A 25,567-nucleotide genomic window follows, 5' to 3' on the forward strand; every position below is an offset into this window, starting at 1 on the left:
TACCGAAGAAGATTTAATGATGAGCTGTACGAGCTATACGCAGACATCAACATAGTCCAGCGAATTAAAACGCAGCGGCTGCGCTGGCTAGGCCATGTTATGCGAATGAAAGATGATGCTCCGGCCAGGAAAGTGTTTCTATCGGAACCCGCCTATGGAAGCAGAGGTAGAGGGCGGCCCCCACTCCGTTGGAAGGACCAGGTGGAAAACGATTTAAACTCCCTTGGTGTGACCAATTGGCGCCGGTTGGCGGAGCGAAGGAGCGACTGGCGCGCCTTGTTGGACGGCCATAACCGTTTAGACGGTTAAGCGCCAATTAAGTAAGTAAGTAAGTAATTTTGCACCATCTTTTTTCAATCTGGGCAAAAGAGTGTGGAACTCTCCTTCTTCATATCTTGAGGATGAGATGTCTTGGACCCATAGCCACGACCTTTTTCTTTTTCTTTCCTCTTCTTCGCACAAAAATGAAATAATTACACCTTCAAAAACTGTGTCGTCCATTTTGCAAACAAAAATAAACACAAACTTTTGCCGCAATGTGTCGCTCGATTGCCGCTTAATGTGAATTGCCAAAATATGTCGCTCTGTGAGGCGCCGCTGCCGCTACGTGTCGCGCAGCGTAATGTGCGCGTACCTTAAGGGCAAAATTATATAAACGCTTTGGTCGCTTCAAAGCAAAGATAGCGTACGGCGTTTCATTGTTTTTTCGTATGGCATTGTCAAACGTAGGCACGCAACCAAAGCATTTATGTAACTTTTTCGATACTTCGCCCTACAGATGTATTAATGAATGCAACAAAGCGTCTGTGTAAATCCGCCTTAATTTTTGTAGATGTGAAAGTCTCCTGCAAATAAAATGGTGCTGTAAGTTCAAACAAATCAAACTCCCATACGACACTAGTTTATTTTCTATGTATTTTTATTGTATTTTCTCTTATATTTTTTGTCGAGGGCATAGTGTACAAGTACAAGTGTGTTGACTTATCTGTCAAGCATTCTGACAGGCACTCGCTGGATTCGGAATGACAGCGAATTCAAAATGGATACCATTACCGAGTGCGCCGAATGATTGAAAAATTTAAAAAGTCGATACGATTGGTAGTCAAAAATGTTGTCGTTGAGACCAAAAATGCGACTCTAGACCTGAGATTTCCATCAGGTGAGCGAGGCTGTTTGTAGTTTTGACGTTTATCGCTTAGTGAACACACTTGGTATAGGTACACTATGGTCGAGGGAGCCAATAAGGTACTGGTGTAAGTGTGTGAACTATATTTAAACAAACTAACGAAATGCAAGAAAAATATAAAGCAGATAATTAAAAACAAACAAGCCTGTTTGTATTTCGATAGGGTTTTTCGACATTAGGCCGTTTTTTCTTTATTTTTTCTGAAAAGTGAAAATTTTGTTTTTAGTTTCAAAATTTTGTGCATACAAACACAACTAAATTCAAATTCAATTCAAAATTATGTGTGCAATTGAGTTTTCAATAAGTGTACATTTTTCAGTTTTTCATAGTTATTAGCGTAAAAATTTAGCAAAATTTCACAAAACGTTAAGAGCCTGTATGCACCTACAAATTCATTCTTCTCTAAAGTACTTATTCATCCACGATTTAAACTAACATTTATGTATGCTTATCTATGTAGTAGGCAGTGCGTTAATCACGCAGACATATTTTTACGGTTCACTAGATAACTTAATAACCAAGTTAACGTTTATAACGCACATAGTGTATAGTTAAAATTTTTTGTTTTGTAGTTAAAAGTAAGAAACTAAACTAAAGAGCTCTGTGCGGATATAATGAAATAAGTTGTCTAAAGCGCCAAATACACGACACGAACATTTCCGCGAACATTCCCGTTATGTCATGTTTCTGCGACCTTTTCTGTCGTGTATGGTGGTGTTTGCCAGTTCGCGCAAATGTTCGCCAAAAATCTAAATATTTAAATTTTTGGCGAACATTTGCGTGAACTGTTCGTGCGTGTATGGCGAAATTTCTCATAATCGTAGTAATTTCTGAACGGAACAGACGTGCGCGGAAAAGTAAAATGGACAATAAAAAATTTCTGAGTGAATTTATTGAAATGTATAAATCTTTGCCATCATTGTGGCAAGTAAAAAGCAAAGATTATTGTAATAGAATTAAAAAGAATAATGATTATGCGACTTTAATCGAAAAATTAAAATAAGTAGATCCTGATGCCACAAAGTATAGTTATAAAAAAAATAAGTAGTCTCTCATTATTGTATCCCGTTTCGTTATGAGTGGCAAAATTTTTTGTAAAAGTTGGTCAAATGTTGCCTTGCTCATACCAACGTAATTTTTAAAATCATTTTGTGACGTGAATTACAGTTCTTTAATAAGCTCACTTTGTCCAAGAACTGCTCGTTTTTTAAACCATTCTTTCCACCAAATTCTTGTTTTGCGATCTTCTCTTTTTTTTTTACGCTTAATTGCCACAGCGAGCAATATTGTTGCAGCACAATTGTTGTCCGTATTCATCGCTGTCTGAAAGAGAACTAATGTTCGGCCAAAAGTTCGTATGGTGTATGGCCAAAGCTGCGAACAAGATTGCTGAATGTTCGCGGAAATGTTCGTGTCGTATATTTGGTGCGTAAGGAAATGTTGCTGACATTTCAATGGATCAAATACAAATGTATTATGATTAAGTGGAAATTATTTAGTTGTGTTGTAGCCTTAAGTTAAGTACGTTTTTATATTAATAACTATATGTTGTTGCAGAGTAAAAATTAAAAAAAGTTGAGAGTACAAATACGTATATTTTGTCCGTATTCGGAACGAACTCACCGCTTTAACCGTAGATATTTGTTGTCGTAGTCGGGATTGGCAGTAGGCCTATAGTTGGCGGCCCTGCTGTTGTTGTTGTAACTGGTGCTGTTGCAGCAGGCCTATTTTCGGTGGCCCTGCTGTTGTTGTTGTAGCTGGTGCTGTTGCAACAGGCCTATGTTCGGGGGCCCTGCTGTTGTTGTTGTAACTGGTGCTGTTGCAGCAGGCCTATGTTCGGCGGTCCTGCTGTTATTGTTGTAGCTGGTGCTGTTGCAGCAGGCCTATGTTCGGCGCCCCTGCTGTTGTTGTTGTAACTGGTGCTGTTGCAGAAGGCCTATGTTCGGCGGCCCTGCTGTTGTTGTTGTAGCTGGTGCTGTTGCAGCAGGCCTATGTTCATGGCCCTGCTGTTGTTGTTGTAACTGGTGCTGTTGCAGCAGGCCTATGTTCGGCGGCCCTGCTGTTGTTGTTGTAACTGGTGCTGTTGCAGCAGGCCTATGTTCGGCGGCCCTGCTGTTGTTGTTGTAGCTGGTGCTGTTGCAGCAGGCCTATGTTCGGCGGCCCTGCTGTTGTTGTTGCAGCTGGTGATAGTTGTGCGTTCGGTAGGCGCTGCCGTTATGGTGGCTGTTGCGCTCTTGGTTGGCGCAGTTGGTGGTGGTTGTGGTGCGGTAGTGGTGGTTGCGCTATTGATATAAGTTGCTCTTTAGTGGTGTCGCTGGTACAACATTGGGCGCCCATTGAATTCGTTGTAGTGGTTTTGAACATCGTAGATGGGTGGACATCAGCCTCTTAGCATCTAACTTTCAACGTCCAACGTTAAGTCTATAACGCGCTTTACCTTTGTATCATACAACTTAATTTGATTACACTACTTGTTAAGCATTGCACTTTGAGCAAACCAAGAATAGTCCTAAGTATATACTGTATTCCAATACGCGTTTTATTTTTCTTATATAATCATGGTTGTCTTCCGAAGTTCACTGTGCCTGGGACTTGCTTTTTCCATCGTTTAGGACTAAAACTAACCAAGTTACACCATTAAAAGGATGAGAATATCCATGATGGCATGAGATGCGTTTTGTTTGTACACTGCTGGTATTTGTCTGATGGTTTGGCACCCTTACGCGGTATCCTGCATATAAGTATATACACTGATCTTCTCATAGGCAGTTCTCCACCTAATTCATGGTCGCACTCACTATTTTTGCAATGGTGCCACCTACGTTCTTGTCTGGCCAGACGAGCGCGACGTAATAAGATTTGAGTAGATGGCCTATGGACGAACGCGAGCTCTGATTTTTGTTGAATGCACTAAACCCGATGCTTCCAAGAGGCGACGCGTAACGCGCATGAAACGTCCATTATTTGTTCGCTGCTTTGACACGCACCAATTTATAAAGAAGAAGAATTTTGATTTATTCCAACGAAAATTTCAAGCAAAAATGTTCAAACGATAATGACGCTGATTAGTAGACAAAAAGGAAAATCGATAACTTTTCCCTCACTTTTTCCACTTTATAGTGTGTAACAATATTTTTTTTTGTTCTTTTTGCCACATCGGTAATAAAGATTCGTTTATAAATCTTGCACATGGATTTTTATACTTTTCAAGTACTTTCAGCCGTGTTGAATCTAAGACTTTCGTGCATAGATTTTGGAGCTTAAACTAACTGATGGAAGCGCACATTTCACTTGGAGATGTTTTGTTAGTTGTTTTTTTTTTTTGTCTCCAAATGCTCCAATTTTCTGCTGCTTTATATATTTATTCACACAGCACTTTAATATTGCTTCCTATGGGATTTTGCATTTTTTTGTATGCATCTATTTCCGCTCTTCGCATAGCTTAATTATTTTCGGTATTCCTTTGCACTATTATTCTCTAAAATACATTTGATTTAAATGCATTTCACTGCAAATTTGGTTTCTTATGTTCACCCTTTTTTCAGTATGTTCTTGTTTAATAGTTTTGTCAAATGAAATAAGAAAATTGATTTGTCTGTGCACGATTTGATGCCAATTTCGGCTGCAAATCTTTCAATCCAACTTGACGAACGGGCGTAAAAAACGGACTTTTGCCGACGCGTGCCATCCACTTAATTAGTCTTTTTTGAGGAAAAAACCTCCACCATGCAGTTATGCCCTTGGCAAGACAAAATTCCATTCCATTATTGCGACTGCGCAGTGGAAAGGCGCCGTTAAATCGTATGATCTAAGCCGGAGTCATTGGTGCTGTATGTCGTATAGCTGTATCCGTATCCCTAACTTAATCAGGTGTTTATCGTTACGACGGTAAACCAAAACCCAATTGGTTGGCTACGATACGGTTACGACCTTAGCAGCACCAATAATCGATTGCATTGATTCTCATAAGGTTGGTCGAATCAGCTATTAAAAGGTTACCGATACGGTTACCGATAAAGCAATCGAAAAATTAAAATAAGTAGATCCTGATGCCACAAAGGATAGTTATAAAAAAATAAGTAGTCTCTCATTATTGTATCCCGTTTCGTTATGAGTGGCAAAATTTTTTGTAAAAGTTGGCCAAATGTTGCCTTGCTCATACCAACGTAATTTTTAAAATCATTTTGTGACGTGAATTCCAGTTCTTTAATAAGCTCACTTTGTCCAAGAACTGCTCGTTTTTTAAACCATTCTTTCCACCAAATTCTTTTTTTGCGATCTTCTCTCTTTTTTTTACGCTTAATTGCCACAGCGAGCAATATTGTTGCAGCACAATTGTTGTCCGTATTCATCGCTGTCTGAAAGAGAACTAATGTTCGGCCAAAAGTTCGTATGGTGTATGGCCAAAGCTGCGAACAAGATTGCTGAATGTTCGCGGAAATGTTCGTGTCGTATATTTGGCGCGTAAGGAAATGTTGCTGACATTTCAATGGATCAAATACAAATGTATTATGATTAAGTGGAAGTTGTTTAGTTGTGTTGTAGCCTTAAGTTAAATACGTTTTTATATTAATAACTATATGTTGTTGCAGAGTAAAAATTAAAAAAGTTGAGAGGTCAAATACGTATATTTTGTCCGTATTCGGAACGAACTCACCGCTTTAACCGTAGATATTTGTTATCGTAGTCGGGATTGGCAGCAGGCCTATAGTTGGCGGCCCTGCTGTTGTTGTTGTAACTGGTGCTGTTGCAGCAGGCCTATTTTCGGTGGCCCTGCTGTTGTTGTTGTAGCTGGTGCTGTTGCAACAGGCCTATGTTCGGCGGCCCTGCTGTTGTTGTTGCAGCTGGTGATAGTTGTGCGTTCGGTAGGCGCTGCCGTTATGGTGGCTGTTGCGCTCTTGGTTGGCGCAGTTGGTGGTGGTTGTGGTGCGCTAGTGGTGGTTGCGCTATTGATATAAGTTGCTCTTTAGTGGTGTCGCTGGTACAACATTGGGCACCCATTGAATTCGTTGTAGTGGTTTTGAACATCGTAGATGGGTGAACATCAGCCTCTTAGCATCTAACTTTCATCGTCCAACGTTAAGTCTATAACGCGCTTTACCTTTGTATCATACAACTTAATTTGATTACACTACTTGTTAAGCATTGCACTTTGAGCAAACCAAGAATAGTCCTAAGTATATACTGTATTCCAATACGCGTTTTATTTTTCTTATATAATCATGGTTGTCTTCCGAAGTTCACTGTGCCTGGGACTTGCTTTTTCCATCGTTTAGGACTAAAACTAACCAAGTTACACCATTAAAAGGTTTAACTGTGGTTGCCATGGTGGAACCATACAAGATGGTAGTCACGGTGATATTCCTGCAGCCATCATTAAAAGTTCCATATATTTTGTTTTTGTGAACCGATAGACTAATGTCAAAATGGTACCGCGCTGAAAGTTGATGTCTCAAATCGTATAAAAGCTACAAGTCAGCTGTCACCTTGTATAGTTGCGCCATGGTGGTTGCCGTTATTGGGAATTTTCCCACACCATTGGATTATTTCGCGATGCCACCTGCGCGAAATTAACAAAAAATTGTTTTAACCACCCCAGGCAGACATGAGTGAGGGTGAATCCTATCTTTTTCCTATCACTAGCCAACTGGTACGTTGCAAGGGTGAATCTCCCAAGTGGACCATAACAACCTCCAGATTCTTGTGTTACACAAACATAATGAACTTGGGTACAGAAATTCAAATTAAAAAGTTTTTCACAATAATTTGAAAAACTTTACGTTTTATCTGCTTTTTACACTTAAAGGCGGGTAAACGTCTAGTTGAGGGGTCGACTGCTAATACGCGTCAAAAAATACCAAGAGAGGTGTCAAAGACGCATATTAACCTCTACAATAATAATCCGAAGGCAGAAAAGAAAAATTTTATCTCTGTCCGGAGATATTTGCAGTTGAATTTGGCGATTTTCAGGTGGTTGTTGTAATGTTGTTGTGCCCACAAAAAAAAATTGTGAACATTAGTGTTTTGCGCGGATATAGTTTTGGGGTCCAAACCGGTGTTGGACCCACCCAGGGTAATTTCTTATAAGCGCGGCCGAAGGCCGCCAACGCAGAAAGGTGTTCTGCGCAAAAATACTATGGATACCACCCCCGGTTTCGGAGGTACCCGCGGTACATCAGGTAATACTGATGTCAAGGCGCGTCGTTTGACACCTCTCTCGATATTTTTGGACACGTATTAGCATAAAACATGTAGGTCCCGTCCGGCCAATTTGTAGGGAAATTCAAGAGGAACACGACGCAAATTGGAAGGGAAGCTCGGCCTTAGATCTCTTCGGACCCGCAGTCGACCCCTCAAATAGAATATTACCTAAAGGAGTAACCCTCCGTAATAAATTAAACTTTTAATGAAAATCAATAACTCTGAACTGAACACTTTTCGCCATGAGATAAAATTAAAATGCTTTGGAACAGGCGAAACACTTTTGTTACTACATAAACCCCGTTTTTAATCTTTTACGTCTCTGCACAGAACCCTAATTGACCGTTTTCAAGCGAATCAACAATGGCAACCCAGATTTTCCCGTTATGCTCACCTAAGCGAGTGCCTGTCAGAAAGAAATCAACACACTTGTACTTGTACACTATGGCCTGAGGATTAAGAACATAACCATTAATGGCCGTTTTCATAAAAGTCGTTTACCGCTTTACCGGAATTAATTTATTCGCTGATTTGGCTAAAATTCGTTTTCACCGTGGCCGGTTATCACGAATCAGATGATTAAAAGCCCGATTAACTTTATCGGCGATGGATGGCCGGTTATCTGCTAATCGAGCAAAATTTGACGTCTGTCAGCTGTGTACAAAATAAAATTTGCGCGAAAATTTTATTAAAAATTGTAATTTCAGTGAACACTTCGTTTTGTGACGTCGTCGCGTTAAGTTCGGTTTTCCCCACAACTCAACCGCGTGTTATCACGGGACTCTATTCATGTGGTTGAGAATAAAATGGCGGATAGTGTGGGAATCGAAATGAAAATTAAAAACATTTAAAAAACTAAAAATTTATCGTACTTGGAGTAAACCATTAAATCTAAATATAATTTATCGTACTTGGAGTAAACCATTAAATCTAAATATATAATAACCTCAATTACGCAGAAACCTACGCACATGGTTCTGGCCTTAGTGTATTACCTGTGTGTTGGTGGAGCAACTGTACAACAATTTAAAGACAGCAAACTTCTGAATATATAACCTGGTGTTATGGATTAACACCAATGGAGGGATAACCTGGTGTTTTATTAAGCTTAAGCTTTAACCAATAAATTAATAATCAAAAAAAAAAAATAAAAAAAAAAATATAGTGTGGGAATCGAAATGGAAAAAATCTAATTAAAAACATTTAAAAATACTAAATAATTGTGCGTGTTACGAGTTCGTCGTAAAAAAAAAACATGCAAATTGTACAAAAAGATTATATTGCTATCGGGCAAAAATCTGAAAAAACATTAAAATAAAAATATGCATTTTCTGCAAAAAATACATATAATTGCTATCGGGCAAAATCAAATTTAACATTAAAATGTTAATAAATACATTCAACATATAAACGTAAAACTTTCGTTTTACATAAATTCATACATATATGATAAACGGAACATATAACGGGGTAGAGATTACCTTATATATAAACTGCGATAAAATTGCGATAATATACATATAACTCCACCAAGGACAAAAAGAACAAATAACGGTATTGAAAATTTATTATTTATTAATGTACATTCATGTACACATAACCAGAATGAATATAAATTCTTTAAAATATATACCTGAGACGACGAAAATACTTTTACAAACCGAAAAATAATTACCCCAATTGGATAAAAGTCAAATTGACATAAATAAGACAAATTGAATATAATATGGCGTGTTGCCAAATAAAAACCAACCCTAATTGAAAATACGAACAATTACAATAATTAATACCAAATTGCAAGCTGCTACACATGGTTCTGGCCACCTTGGTACTACCATTGTGTATTAGTGGAGCTAAAATTACATATACAACAATCTGAAAAAAGAACCATCCAACATACAACCTGGCGTAATGGACTAGCGTCCGTGCCATTCAACCAAACCCAAAAAAAAAATAAATAATTTCAGTGAAAATAGTGTATTTTATTAAACAAAATAAAACCGTACACAATTGTTAAGTGCTTATAGATTTATTACACACCAAAACGTTTTTGCTATTTGTATTAATTGGAGTACAACATAAATTTGGTGTACAACCTACTGTCCCTGTGATCCGGGCCAATTAACAATATTATTAGACAAAATAAAAAAGCGCACGCAATTGATAAGTGCTTATACATTTATTACATACCAAAATTTTGGTATTTGTATTTAATCAACTTTATATAACCAATTGGAATACAACATAAATTTGGTGTACAACCTGGCATTATAGAGTTCCCTGTGATCCGAGCCATTCAACCAAGAAGCGGAAAAACAATTAATAACCGCACATGACTCAAACATTTTTAATAACAGCCGTGTTAAACACCGATTTGAGTGAAACGAATTTAAAGACGGTTTTATACTAGGAGATAGTGGATATGGTGTAAATAGATACATGATGACTCCACTTTCATATCCCAGCACTGCCGCGGAACGATTGTATAACGAGTCCCAAATATGTACGAGAAATTGCATAGAGAGGTGCTTTGGTGTGTGGAAACTTCGCTTTCCAGTGCTTTCCATAGGATTGAGAATTTCGCAAGAAACCGTAATGGCAGTCGTTGTTGCATGCGCTGTTTTACATAACATCGCTCGGAAAAACGGCGATGCAGACCCCTCCGAAGATGGTTGTGGTACTGAAGAGTCTACTGAAACTATAGATGAATACCACTCGACAGAAAGTCAGGAAGCCTCCTTTTTGAGGTCGAGTTTGATCAGGGATTATTTTGCGAGGTTAGTATATAAGTCAGCTCATTAAGCCAGGAGTAACATACTTTTCAATTTTTTCCAGGTTATAAAGATATCACTCATCATCATCGTCTAGCGCTAGTGCTTGTTAGTTTTTATTATGTGCGCTGGTACGTATGCAATTTATTCGAATGCGTTATGAAAACTATATGGAATAACCTTTTTTTTTAAACAGGCGATTTTAAAGTTTGCAACTATAATACGTAGCTATTTAAAATCTCCAAACATATCGATTGACTTGCATGCAGATTTGCAATCCTTGCAACACGATCTCACAAAAAAACTCAAAGAAAAAAATTACGCTTCCCAAGGCAGTCGGTTCTATGTACCGGAGCGACTCTGGATTTTTCCCGAACAAGGACTGTCATTTCAGTGTAACCCCATTTAATTTATTATGTTCCTCCCACAACTTGTCATCCCCCCCAGCAGTGGGACTGCAACATACTCTCCTGCTCCGGGCAGGTATCGAACCCAATCCGCTACAATAACTACAACAACAAGAAAAAAATGAAGTTAGCAAAGTGGAGGCTTTACCAGTGCGTACCACCTTGACACAAAAAATTTCAGTTGGCTATCAGGAGGAACGATTTTCCACTCATTCAAGTAACAGCTTGTCCGTTGATGTGAAATGCAAAATCAACTTCCAATTCAGAATTTTGGTATAAATCTAACTGAATATTTAATAACACACAAGATCGATATATTAAATGCAATGTTAGCTGCTGGTTTTCTACAACCAATAGTGCCTGATTCCGAGCAAGTTGAATTCGATGAAAATCTACATTGCAAATTTATAGAGCTACATACACTAGCTCATACATACATATCGGTACATGCCGTTGGCATCACGGGAAGGACCATACATCTCCAAAAGAACTTTTTTTCTTCCTATTAGGACACATCGACATGTTCGGAAATAACACAGCACGCACCAGCGAGATATCAATGGTAGAGAAAGACCAGCGATACAAGCACTTTCACGCCACCATTTCTATGGGCTTCAATGCAATGCCGATGGTGTGTACCGAAGAAGATTTAATGATGAGCTGTATGAGGTTTACGCAGACATCGTGTTCAAAGTTATCTTTAGTTAAACTCATTTTTCATGTATACGTATTTTAGATTAATTTAATTCATTTTTCATAGTAGGTATATAGTTGTCTTTAATAAGCTTAAATAAAATAAATAAATATATATTTTATACTTATTTTGTTTAAAGCTGGCTTCAGGTCAAATTGAGTAGAACACAATATGTTTAAATTTTACTACCAATATATTTCGGCTACTCTTCCGGTAACCGTCTTCAGGGCGTAACTATTGACAAAATCAAAACAAAATAAAATAAAACATTAACAATTGCACATATTAAAAATTATAAAATTGAACAAAATATATGTACATACATTGCATTTATTAACACGTCTGCTCTGTCTGACGTGGAGCTGTGTACTGTCTTGTTGGAAAGTAAATATTTGTAGCTGTGCGCGCAGTTCGCTATATCTGTCTTATAATTGAGCCTAATGTTTGTATCTTTGTCGACGATATGTAACATTTCTAGAGTGAAACGTTTGCTATAATGTTGTTCTTGCTGGAGAATCTTTGTTTCTTCAAAATTTGGTGTATGTGCTCTCATTTTACAGTGCATCATGATTGCTGTTTTTTGATTCATTACATTATGGCAATGTTTTAAATCCGACTTGTGTTGGGCAAGTCTACTTTTCAATTTTTGTTTGCTTGTTCCTACATAAACACTATGGCAAGGCCCATTGTTTTTACCTCCTTTGCATGGAATTTCATAAACTACGTTACTTTTTTCCATTTCGGGTATTTTAGGTTTTGTTTTGTTGAAAAAGTTTTTCAAGGTATTAATAGGTTTGTGTGCTATTTTAATATTTTCTTTATTGTAACAATCTGACGTCGCGAGTCGTTCAGAGAGTTGAGGTACATAAATAACTGATTTGAAAAATACTGGGTTTTCGGATTTTTGCTTTTGGTTTTGATGTTTTGATTTATTTAATAAGCTTTTAATAGTTTTATCGGGGAAATCGTTATTCCTTAGTAATGCAAATATTTCTTTTTCTATTTGGTTGTGGTACATCTCATCTGAACTTTGTAACATCCTTCGAATACAGCCCATTGCTGTATTTCGTATCATCGCCTTTGGGTGTTTAGAAAAAAAGTTGACGATTCATGAGAGCACATACACCAAATTTTGAAGAAACAAAGATTCTCCAGCAAGAACAACATTATAGCAAACGTTTCACTCTAGAAATGTTACATATCGTCGACAAAGATAGAAACATTAGGCTCAATTATAAGACAGATATAGCGAACTGCGCGCACAGCTACAAATATTTACTTTCCAACAAGACAGTACACAGCTCCACGTCAGACAGAGCAGACGTGTAAATAAATGCATTGTATGTACATATATTTTGTTCAATTTTATAATTTTTAATATGTGCAATTGTTAATGTTTTATTTTATTTTGTTTTGATTTTGTCAATAGTTACGCCCTGAAGACGGTTACCGGAAGAGTAGCCGAAATATATTGGTAGTAAAACTTAAACATATTGTGTTTTACTCAATTTGACCTGAAGCCAGCTTTAAACAAAATAAGTAATTAATTAAGAGGTCACCAAAAATCACAATTATATAAAAAAAAAAAAAATAAATGTAAGGCGCGATAACCTCCGAAGAGATCTAAGGCCGAGCTTCTCTTCCAATTTGCGTCGTGCTCCTCTTGATTTTCCCTACAAATTGGCCGGACGGGACCTACATGTTTTATGCCGACTCCGAACGGCATCTGCAAAGCAGATAAGTTTTCACTGAGAGCTTTTCATGGCAGAAATACACCCGGAGTGCTTGCCAAACACTGCCGAGGGGCGACCCCGCTTAGAAAAATTTTCTTCTAATTGAAAAATCTTATTTCTAAAATTTTGATGTTGCTTTGCCCGGGAGTTGAACCCAGGGCATACGGTGTGATAGGCGGAGCACGCTACCCATCACACCACGGTGGCCGCCATATCACAATTATATATATTTTATAAATACAATGAACCAAGGAAAAACGGACAAAATTGAGTTTTTTAAAGTTTTTTTCTCCAATTTTAAGAATATTCACTACCATCTTGCGTGTTATCAAAGTTCTTATGACACATAATAGTGGTTAGTCATAAAATTGGGGAATAATATCTTTAAAATATCAGTTTTTTGCTCTCCTTAAGATATGAGTTTTTGCTGATAGAGGTTATTGAATATACGCTGACGATAAACACTCCTGCTCATATAATTAGGTACAAAATTGAAAATGATTTTATTGGTAAAGTATATTTACATATGGGCTTTTTATAATTTCCATTTAAAATATAGCGTAATATTTCTACTATTATTACTTACTTACTTAATTGGCGCTTAACCGTCTAAACGGTTATGGCCGTCCAACAAGGCGCGCCAGTCGCTCCTTCGCTCCGCCAACCGGCGCCAATTGGTCACACCAAGGGAGTTTAAATCGTTTTCCACCTGGTCCTTCCAACGGAGTGGGGGCCGCCCTCTACCTCTGCTTCCATAGGCGGGTTCCGATAGAAACACTTTCTTGGCCGGAGCATCATCTTTCATTCGCATAACATGGCCTAGCCAGCGCAGCCGCTGCGTTTTAATTCGCTGGACTATGTTGATGTCTGCGTATAGCTCGTACAGCTCATCATTAAATCTTCTTCGGTACTCGCCATCGCCAACGCGTAGAGGTCCATAAATCTTTCGAAGAACTTTTCTCTCGAACACTCCCAAAGCCGCTTCATCTGCTGTTGTCATGGTCCATGCTTCTGCCCCATATAGCAGGACGGGTACGATAAGTGACTTGTAGAGTATGATTTTCGTTCGCCGATAGAGGACTTTACTTTTCAATTGCCTACCTAGTCCAAAGTAGCATTTATTGGCAAGATTGATTCTTCGCTGGATTTCAGTGCTGATGTTGTTGCTAATGTTGATGCTGGTTCCCAAATAAACGAAGTCTTTTACTATTTCGAAATTATGGCTGCCAACAGTAGCGTGGTTGCCAAGGCGCATATGCGCTGACTCTTTGCTCGATGACAGCAGGTACTTCGTTTTGTCCTCATTCACCATCAAACCCATCTTTACCGCTTCTTTTTCCAGCTTGGAGTAAGCAGAACTAACAGCGCGGGTGTTTAGGCCGATGATATCAATGTCATCAGCATATGCCAGTAATTGCACGCTTTTATAGTATATTGTTCCAGTGCGGTTAAGTTCTGCAGCTAGTATAATTTTCTCCAGCATCAAATTAAAGAAATCGCACGATAGGGGGTCACCCTGTCTGAAACCTCGTTTAGTTTCGAACGGCTCGGAGAAATCCTTCCCAATTCTGACTGAGCTGATGGTGTTGCTTAACGTCATTTTGCACAGCCGTATAAGTTTTGCGGGGAAACCAAATTCAGACATAGCGGCATATAGGCAGCTCCTTTTCGTGCTGTCGAAGGCGGCTTTAAAGTCGACGAAGAGGTGATGTGTGTCGATTCTCTTTTCACGGGTTTTTTCCAAGATTTGGCGCATTGTGAAAATCTGGTCGATGGTAGATTTACCAGGTCTGAAGCCGCACTGATAAGGTCCAATCAGCCGGTTCACGGTGGGCTTCAATCTTTCGCACAATACACTTGAAAGGACCTTATATGCGATATTAAGAAGGCTGATTCCACGATAGTTGGTGCATTTTGCAGTATCCCCCTTCTTGTGGACTGGGCAAAGAACACTTAGATTCCAACCATCGGGCATGCTTTCGTCCGCCCATATTTTGCTAAGAAGCTGCTGCATGCGCCTTACCAACTCCTCGCCGCCGAACTTGAATAGCTCCGCAGGCAATCCATCAGCGCCCACGGCCTTGTTGTTTTTCAATCTGGTTATTGCTATTCTAACTTCGTCATAATCGGGCGGGGGGACATATATTCCATCATCATCGATTGCGGGATCGGGTTCTTCATCTCTGCGCGGTGAATTGCTGCCTCCATTTAGGAGAGCAGAGAAGTGTTCCCTCCATAATCTAAGCATATTATTATGAATAAGTAAAATGTCCATCATTTTGTCTCTGATACGAATGTAACATAACTTTCAATAGAGATTAAAGAGTCAGTCGTTAATTTGATTAAACCGAATAAACAGCCATTTTGACTTCTGTCCGTAGTGACAGACATCAGAAGTGAAGATGGACCTAAATGCATTTAATCTTGCACAATTGAAAGAACTATTAACCAAGCTTCAGCTGAAAACAACCGGCACAAAAAGTGAACTTATAAATCGCATACTGGAAGCGGGCGCAGATGTGGTGAAGCCAATCTTAGAGTCATATTCGCTATCGCTAGCGAGTGCATCTGTTGCACAGACGAAAGGTACGGATCAGCAGAAAATTGAAGAACAAAGGAGGGATGACTTACGAATGACGCAATTGGAGATGCAGGTTAGTGCGCTTTGTGCCGCAGTGAAACAACTAACTGATGTACAGTCGCAAGGTATTCGCTCCACGGAGGAGGTAAATCATCAAGCTTGTCCTGCATCAAATTGGCATCATAATGCGAAACTTTGTGTATCGAATATTTCATCATCGCATTCCGCGGCTTTACAGTTACCAGTGTCAGATCGGCCACAAGCAATGCCGGTCAGCGTGTCGTCATCAGCATCGCCAATGTGTGTAAGTGCGATGCCGAACGTACAGCAACCGTTTTCAATGTCACAGCAGAGGATTTACCCGAATTCGATTCAACAAACACCATCGCAACAAGTATATGCTACATGCCAAGCACACAGCCTTGGGCAGCGACGCAAGCAGCAGACGGTTGGTTACAGTCCCGTATTCACGATTAGGGGAGAGGTACATAGCTAGAGACAGATTTATTCGCACACCAAGTGAAATAGCAGCAATTCTGCCGGAATTCAACCCTCTTGATGGCACATACGCATCAACGCAATTTATTGAGAGAGTGGAACAATTGAGAGAAATGTATCAATGGGAGGACACTTTTGTTGTTTTTGGTGTTCTCAGCCGACTGAGAGGAGTTGCAAAGCGATGGGCCGACGCGCAGCCAGCATTTCGCGAGTGGAACGATTTTGTTGTGGCATTTTTATCTGATTTCCCGTGCGTTAGAAATTATGCAGATGCGCATATTCAAATGATGAATATGAAAATGAGTAAAGGTGAGAAACTCATCAAGTATTTTTATAAGATGTTAGCAATTGGAAGAAGGGACAATATCGAAGACGCTTCGATAATTCGTTACATCTTGAACGGTCTAAGTGACGATAGTTCGCGTAAAACGCTAAGCGCTATGAAGTTTACAAAGTGTTCGGATTTGCTACAATCACTCTCACAAATACCGACAGTTGGCGAGAATAGGAATAGAGCAAGTGAAACCAACTATAGAAATATTCAACTGCAGTTATCATACGCTCGCACGTCGCAACGCACTCCGCATAAAAACATCCAAACGCCAAACACAATGTTTTAATTTAAGAATTTTGGTTCTTTTATTTAAAGTAAGTTTGCAGAATGTTCCTTTAATAGGTAATTTTATTTTGTATATATACACTAGGCTTAGTTTTAAATTAATGGTTACAAAAATGTTTTATTTTAACTTTTTTCCGCACCTGTTCGTGCGTACACTTGAATGTCCAAATTTTAATTATCATTCTGTCAGCCGAATTGCTCTGTGTTCAAGTTGTTCCACACCCGTGGGTAGACAACGGGTGTTGCAGCAACTTGAACACAGGCCGACATTTTATTATTTATTATGGCTCTGTTACATCATCCTTTTTGGGGAAAAGAAGAATTGACAAAGTGATCAATTTTGTCACATTCTTCTTTGGCCAAAAACTTATAAAAATTGTAGCGAACAAACGAATATATATTTATATTAGGGTGTTCCTCCCCTTTTTAATTCGTTGGTTCGGAACCATTTTTATTATTAATTATTACAAATGAAATTAGAAGTAAAAATACTCAAATTTTATTTACATTTATGTTCGTTTACTGATAGGAACTAGAAAGTTATTGGCGGGAATATTAATTACAATTTAAATTAGTAAAATACTTTGTGTGTTTGTTTTGTTTGAATTTTCTTTTGTAAATATTTACATTATATATACAACTTAAGTTTTGTTCAAGCGTTGAAGTTTTAATATTTGTTGCTTTAGAGAATTTTTGTTTTTTTTTTTTGTTTGTAACTTAAGAAATGCGATTTTGTTATAAGTTATGAACAATTTTTATGACATAGGTTTTTGAATATGCAAAATTGTGTGCTCTTTTTTTTCTTTTTTGTTTTAACAATTTTTAAGCCTTCGTGGCTGCTTAAATTCTAGTAAGAAAATTTTGGATTTGTTTTTCAATCAAATTAAAAGTGAAAGTATTGAAGTAATGTTAATTTACTTTACTTTGGCGGTTTTTATGTACCACTTTTTCTTTGTTTTTATCATCGAAAATAGTTACATTAGGTTCGTTAATTTTAGTTATAATAAAAGGACCTTGATAAATATTTTCGTGCTTATGATGTGGTTCTTTTTGTAAAAGTACTTTATCTCCGATTTTTACAATTAGAGGTCGTGCCGTTTTATCGTACAGATTTTTACTTTGTAATTTATTTTTATTAATTAGATTGTGTGCCATTTTGTGCGTTTTCTGCATCCTAAGCTTAACTTCTTTGGCATAGTTGTCGACGTTATAAATTGGGTAAATTTTTTCTTTTGTCAATTCATTAGGCAATGTTGCCTTTTTCCCAAAGACTAACTCGTAAGGCGAAAATTGGTTGTCGAAAACTGTGCTACTCGTAGTATTGTGTAGGAAAGTAAAGTATTTTAAATAAACATCCCAATCAGAAAAAGTGTCTTTTAGATATGCACGTAAGTATTCATTAAAAACTCTATGATTACGTTCAATCGTGCCAACAGTTTCGTGATGGTATGAAGTTGAAAAATTATGTTGAATATTTAAAAGGTTTGTTAATTCTTCGAATAATTAATTTTTAAATTCAGTACCTAAATCTGATTTTATGGCATTCATTGTGCCGTAAGTTAAAATGAATCCTTCAAAAATAGCTGAAGCGATTGTTTTTGCCGATTTGTCTGGTACATCGACTGTTACCAGGTATTTAGTCATCTCGCAAATCATGGTAAGTGCGAACTTGTTACCATATTTGGACTCAGGTAGGGGTCCTATTGTGTCAATTACTAGTATATCGAATGGTTTACAAGGAGTTGGTGTTAAAACAAGTTTTTCTTTTGTTTTATGTTTAACCTTGTTTAAAAGACAATCTTTGCAATTTTTGATATATTTCGATATATCACGAGTCATGTTCTTCCAATAAAATTTTGTTCGCAATTTTGCGTAAAGTCTTCATTCCGCAATGTCCACCAGAAATTGGATCATTATGGTAAATTTTCATTAGTTTTAATTTTGTATCTTCGTCTGTTACTGTCTCCACTGGATCTGTTAATATAATTTCTAATAATTTTAAAATTTTATTTCCAATATTTTTGAAATTTGTAATAGTGTAATGTTCGAACATAATATCGTTTTTAGGCCATTCAATCTGCTTAATTTTGCGTTTGCCGGCTTCTGATTCAAGCCTCGAAAGTAATTTCTCTAAAGTCATTATTTCGTTAACAAGCTCAAAACTAAGTAACTCGAGTATCTTATGTTTAATATGCGCAAAAATTCTTAAATTTGTTTTTATTATATTTATCGTACGTAATTGCAGATCTTATTCGTGGAACATTTTTCGAAAAATTAAATGAAAATTTGTCGTAGACATGTAAAGTAATTTGTTTTTCATCGTTTTGTCTGTTTTCCTATGTAAATTTTTGTCGTTTGCCTTTTTTGTCATGGCTCTTGTCTGTACTGCCAAAATTTGTTTGTTAGCTTCTTTAATCTCATCGATTGTTATCCGCGATAGAGCATCAGCACAAACGTTTGATTTACCTTTTATATATACAATAGTAAAGTTATATTCAGATAGTTCCAGTCTTATTCTTGAAAGTTTTGAAGATGGGTCTTTCATGTTGAATAAGTATACTATAGGTCTATGGTCTGATTTTACAATGAAATGGGTGCTATAAACGTATGGTGGAAATTTCTTGATTGTAAAGTAAATAGCTAAAAGCTCTAATTCTATAATGGGCTTTTTCCGTTCGGCTTTATTAAATGCTTTAGAAGCGAAACAGATTGGTAAATCACTACCTTGTTGTTCTTGACTCAAAATAGCGCCACATCCAGTTGTGGAAGCATCAACGGTAATAATGAATTGTTTAGTAAAATCTGGATATTGAAGTAATTTTGGTGAAAGTAACGCTGCTTTCAAAGATAAAAATGCTCTTTCGCATTCTACATCCCATACAAATTCAACTCTTTTCTGCTTAATCGATTTTGGAGCGCTGCCAGAGACGCAAAATTAGGTATAAACCGTCTGTAATAGTTTGCAAACGCGACGAATCGTCGTACCGCGTCTTTATCAGTTGGTTTTGTATACTTTTTAATTGCGTTTATTTTAGAGTCGTCTGGCAACAAACCTTTGGCTGAACATTTATGACCTAAAAATGTAACTTCTGGTCGTAAAAAGTTGCATTTATTTGGGTTAAGTTTGAGGTTGAAAGATCTACAAGTATCGAAGACCTTTGAAAGATTTTTAATGTTGTGTGCTTCGCTACACCCTATGACGATAATATCGTCGACGTACAAAAATGCGACATTGGGTGGTATACCCGAAAAAGCTATGGTCATCATTCGCGAGAATGAATTAGGTGCTATATTTAAGCCGAATGGAAGCACTTTCCATCTAAATGCGCCACGGTCAGTGCTGAAAGACGTAATGTCACGAGAGTCAGGATGAAAGGGGATTTGATGAAATCCTGAAAAAAATCTAATGTGGAAAAATATTTTGCTCCACCGAGATTGTCTAAAATATCGTCAACTCTAGCTAGTGGGAATTTATCAGCAATGAGTTTTTTGTTTACTGCGCGAAAATCTACGCACATACGATATGCTTTTTGACCCTTAGTATCTTTCTTTGGGACTACAATCAAAGGACTATTGTAATTTGAATAACTGGGTTCAATCAAATCATTGTCTAACAATTTATTTACTTGTCGATTTATTTCTTCGCGTTGAGAGTATTGCAATCTATAGTTTTTAACATATACCGGTTCGTTGTCTGTCAGTCTTAATTTTTGCTCGTAAAAGTTATTTAAAGTCATTTTGTCCATGTCAAGAGCGAAAATGTCGGCATAATTTATGCAAAGGTCAATTAATTTACTATGAGCATGTTGAGGTATTTGATTTTTCAAAATCGAAATTAGTTTTTTGGTACGTTTGTCTTCTGTTTCTGTCTTGTTAATTGTATAAATATTGTAGTTTGAAAGTTTTTCTGTCCGAATACTTTTTCTTTTGACATACTTTATATCATCCGTGGTATTTATAACTTTAATAATTGGGTTACTGGAATTAACAATGCACCTAGCTGTGAAAACACCTTTTTCAATTTCCTGCGAGTCCACGAAAAGTGGCTCGGGTGAATCTCCTAAATCAAAAAGTCTGAATATTTCACATCTTGGTGAAATGATACAACTGTCGCTTTCTGTTCCGTGCAGGATTGGTATCACGACTTTTTCATTACCTACCCAAAAGGAAATACTATTTCTTTCATAATTAATAATGCATTTGTTAATTTTCAGAAAATCTTTACCCAGTATGCCATCGGATGGAATATTAAAGTCTTGTAAATTATGTTTAATAGAAAAGTTTGAAAAATTTAAATTTGCTGTAATTTTACCTAAAGTAGAAACTGAATTAGAAGTGACACCGGTAATGTTAATAATGTCGTTCGTATTTAAGGAAATATTTCTGCCTAGACATGATATTTTTATTAAAGAAATGTCGGCTTGAGTGTCTACTAGGAAAGAACAAAATTTTTGTGACTCGTTTAGTTGTAATTCTATAAAATCTGAGTAATTTAAATTTAAACAATAGATGGCTATTGGTGAGGGAAGTTCGCGTACTCGCTTAATTCGTCCTCCCTCAGTGTTCGCTCCTGAGGGGCGCTGGCGTTTAAAGCGCGAACGTTTGCGTTTCGACCTCTACCATTGGCTGATCTCGAATTGTTACCTCTATTGTTACCATTATTTGTATTTGAATTGGAATTTGTAATTGGACGCGTATTATTACTGTTGTTATTCTGGTATCTATTTCCGTTATAATTTCTATATCTTTGATTGTTGTTACCGTTATAGTTACTATTATATGAAAATGAACTATTATTTCTATAACCAGTATAGCCGCGGTTTGGGTAAAAACCTCGATAACTACCGCGTGAATTTCTAAATGTACTGTTACCACGTGATCGAAAAGCTAAAACCTGACGCTCAGTTACTTCATTGTTTTTTTCTACAATTAATTTTGCTACCACGTCTTTCGGATCTGTAAATATCGTTGAGGCTAAAATGGTTTTTACTAAATTTGATTTTGCATTTAAACGACACACGTTAACCGTTTGTTCGACTGCCATTTCATGAGCTTTTGTTTGAGTGATCCCTTCAATAATAAGAGACCGCTCAAGTGAGTCAGCTAAATCTTCAACTTTTTTGGCAAAATCTGTATAATTGTTACCATTAACATGCAACGTTGCAATTCTCCCTGCTACAACTTTCGAGTTGTCTGGTTTGATCCTATTACGCAGAGCTGTTTTAATTTCATTAACTGAAGTTACCTGTGTTGGTATTGCTTCACGAGCTTTACCCTCTAATTTTGATTTTAAGAACGCTATAAAAGTATCGGTTAAATCTGCAGTAGCGAATTGTTCAAGTAATGCAATTTTGTCTATAAAAGAATCAAGTGCTAGTGGATCACCACTGTAGTTTTCTCTAATAGAATTAGCACATGTGTTAATAAAAATTCTCTTTTCCTCAGGTGTTGCCATGATTTGATCGTTAAGATCTGGAGCTGAATTAGCAGAAGATGAGGCCACGTTTGTACAAATTGGATTGTTAAGATCTGGGCTTACGTTAGAAGTTGAAGTTAATATTTCACTATTTGAATCGTTAAGATTTGAAACTAAATTAGAAGTTAAATTTTTACTTGAAGAATCTTCGAAGCCTAGGAAATCTGCTGACAACGATAATTTATTTTCCTGTTTGGTGTCTTTTTCGGTCGAAGATGAAGCTAAACTTTCGTAACTTAAGCATGATTTATCGGAATCGGATTCTGAATCTGAAGTTTTTTGCACTTGCTTACCACTTCTAAGGTTGTACATATGAAATTAATGAAGCACTTGTTTGAATGTTGAATTTATATTTGAAATTGAATTGTTGAGGAAAAAGAAAAAAAATTGTAAAATTGAACTGATTTACAGGTGAATAGTCGCTAAAGAAATATTTAACAATTTATTTGAAGAATTAATGAAAACTGCATTATACTTGTTCAGAAAAGTCTTTAAGAAGTGATTGAATTTAAACTTTGCACAAAAGTATGTAGGTATTAATCGGTAAAAATTTCACAAATTTGGTTATCTGTTCAAATATTCTTTTATGTTCACAGACGCACCGATTTAAAAAAAAAAATTCGTATATCTTCACGGACGCACCGCTTTATATAAAAAATCTGACTTGGTTTTTAACGGAACCACCGCATATTTCAAAAAAAAATGTACTTAGTTTTTAACGGAACCACCGCATATTTCAAAAAAAAAAAAATTTAATTGGTTTTCTAACAAACCACCGTTTGTATCAAAAAATTAATTGGTTTTTTCGAAGACCACCGTATGTATCAAAAAATTAATTGGTTTTTTAACAAACCATTGTTTATATAAAAAATTCAATTCGTTTTTCACGAAATCAATTTTCCTTTAATTCTGAAATTTTAAATTTTTGATTGAAATGCGAAAGCAACGAATTTTATAAAAATTGTATAAATGTTTTAATATACATACATAAAGCCGTATACATACAATACCCGTAGGCAACATGTTAAATACATATATGTATACTTATTTTTTCTGGTCACTGCTGCTGCTGCGCTGGCAGACCTGAATCGCTGCTGGTGTTGTTGCTGGTATGTGTCTTTACATGTTAAAGTTGGTGGTGGTGGAAAATTACGCTGAATTGTATGTATGTTTTTGGGTACCGTTACCTTCGCCGTTATGCGTGGCGTGGTGCGAGTGCCGTTATGTAAAATTTATAGAATTTGTAAAATTTTGCATAATTTTATTGAATTTTTATTTAGGAAAATATGTCGTAATTTGTTAAATTTTAATTAGAAAGAAGTGTTGTAAGTTTGTTAAATTTTAATGTAGGAAATTATATCGTAGTTTAGTAGAAATTTATTTAGAAAATTGTACTTTTATTGAATTTTATTTAGAAAATTATTAAATTTGTTTTAGGAATCGTAGATTTAGAAATTTAAATTTATTTGCTTTATTGATTTTATTAAATTTTGTGTAGAACACCACGCACATGACTTCGCACACCAAAAAAATTTTCCACTCACCATTACTGCCGCTTCGCCTCGATGCCAAAATTGAAAGACAAAAGACCGGACTCCAGCCTCACGGTCGCCATGTAAGGGTCCTGCCATGGAACCTCCGAAGAAAACGTAAATTTGTTAATTTGGACGTGCGCTTGCACGTCGCAACGCACTCCACATAAAAACATCAAATGCCAAACACAATGTTTTAATTTAAGAATTTTGGTTCTTTTATTTAAAGTAATTTTGTAGAATGTTCCTTTAATAGGTAATTTTATTTTGTATATATACACTAGGCTTAGTTTTAAATTAATGGTTACAAAAATGTTTTGTTTTAACTTTTTTCCTCACTTTGTTCGTGTGTAAACTTGAATATCCAAATTTTAATTATCATTCTGTCAGCCGAATTGCTCTGTGTTCAAGTTGTTCCACACCCGAGGGTATACAACGTGTGATGCAGCAACTTGAACACAGGGTGACATTTTATTATTTATTATGGCTCTGTTACACAACAAAGAAAGCTGAATCAAAACAAAACGATCGCATAAACCAGATAACGAGTGATGAATGCAGGGAATATGAGGGAAACGTAGAAGAAATAGAAACTGAAACGTCAGTGAATAATATACACGTTGGTAATACATGCAAAGAGTTGTGTAAAATTGTTAATGTTATAGGCAAAAATCAAATTGAATGCAAGGCGCTCGTTGATTCCGGGAGCAGTAAGTCGCTGGTAAAGCTATCAATTGCAACAAGATGTAGGCTAAGCGTTAGTGAGTGCCCCGAGAAATTGATCGGATTTGCTGGTGGTGAATTAATTTGCCACGGGAAAGCTTTAGCAGAAATTATGTTGAATGACGTTACTCGTGTGGTCGAATTATTAGTTGTTGTTGATTCTGCAATGTCATACGACGTTCTTGTTGGAATTGATGTGCTTTCGAAGGGAAAGGTAATTATTGAAGGTGGCACATGCCGTATAATGTCGATTGCTAAATGCGGTTTAGACACTAATGAAGAGTTGAATGCCAGTGCGCAGCAAGGGCTCGTTGAGTTACTAAATCGGTACGCGGATTGTTTTTCTGAAAGGCTACCTGAACTGGGTAGGTCGAAGAGGTTCAGGATGAATATTCAGCTAATATCACAGAGGCCGATTTCAAAAAAACCATATAGCATCCCTATTCCAAAGCAAAGGGTTGTGGAGGAAATAGTCGATGAATTGCTGTAATTAGGAATAATTCGTAGGTCGAATTCTTGTTACGCATCACCGGTTGTACTTGTGCCCAAGCAAAAAAGAGGTTCTTCACGACACTAGATCTTATGTCCGGATACTATCAAATAGAATTAGAAAAAGAAGCAAAGCCTCTAACCGCGTTTGTTACTCATAATGGACTTTACGAGTTCAATAGAATGCCATTCGGATTGCGAAATGCCCCATGCACCTTTCAAAAAATTATGTCACGTTTGGTTGCACCTTTAAGTAAAGTGCTGTGAGTTATGTACATGAGGTCATCATCGCAACCGATTCGGAAGAAGAAAACTTATTTTACTTCTAAAAATAATTCAAGAAGGAGGTTGGACTTTGAGGGTATCCAAATGTTCATTCTTGAAACGGGAGGTAACATTTTTAGGACACCAAGTAGATGTAAATGGGGTTAGACCAGGAATATTTAAAACATCTGCCATAGAGGCATATCCGACACCAGGGAATCCGATGGAGATTAGGATGTTTTTAGGGTTAACTGGATTTTTCCGGAAATTTGTTCCCGGCTATGCGCTCATTGCCAAGCCACTCACTCAGCTGACGAAGAAGAACCCGGCCTTTAATTGGGACTCTAAGTGCGAAGAGGCGTTCCAACATTTGGTTAAACTCATTGTCAAAGC

General features: G+C 37.0%; 1 long non-coding RNA gene across 1 annotated transcript in view; it reads left to right on the top strand.

Moving 5' to 3' along the window:
* The first annotated feature begins 714 nt into the window (after positions 1–714).
* The window catches only part of LOC137236649 (uncharacterized), a 42,437-nt gene continuing 17,584 nt past the window's right edge, over positions 715–25,567 (top strand). Inside the window, exon 1 of the long non-coding RNA XR_010948549.1 lies at positions 715–864. This is a non-coding gene — a long non-coding RNA (uncharacterized lncRNA). The remainder of the gene's footprint in view (positions 865–25,567) is intronic.

This window comes from Eurosta solidaginis, chromosome 1 (assembly GCF_040869045.1).
Source record: "Eurosta solidaginis isolate ZX-2024a chromosome 1, ASM4086904v1, whole genome shotgun sequence".
NCBI classification, from domain to species: Eukaryota; Metazoa; Arthropoda; class Insecta; order Diptera; family Tephritidae; genus Eurosta; species Eurosta solidaginis.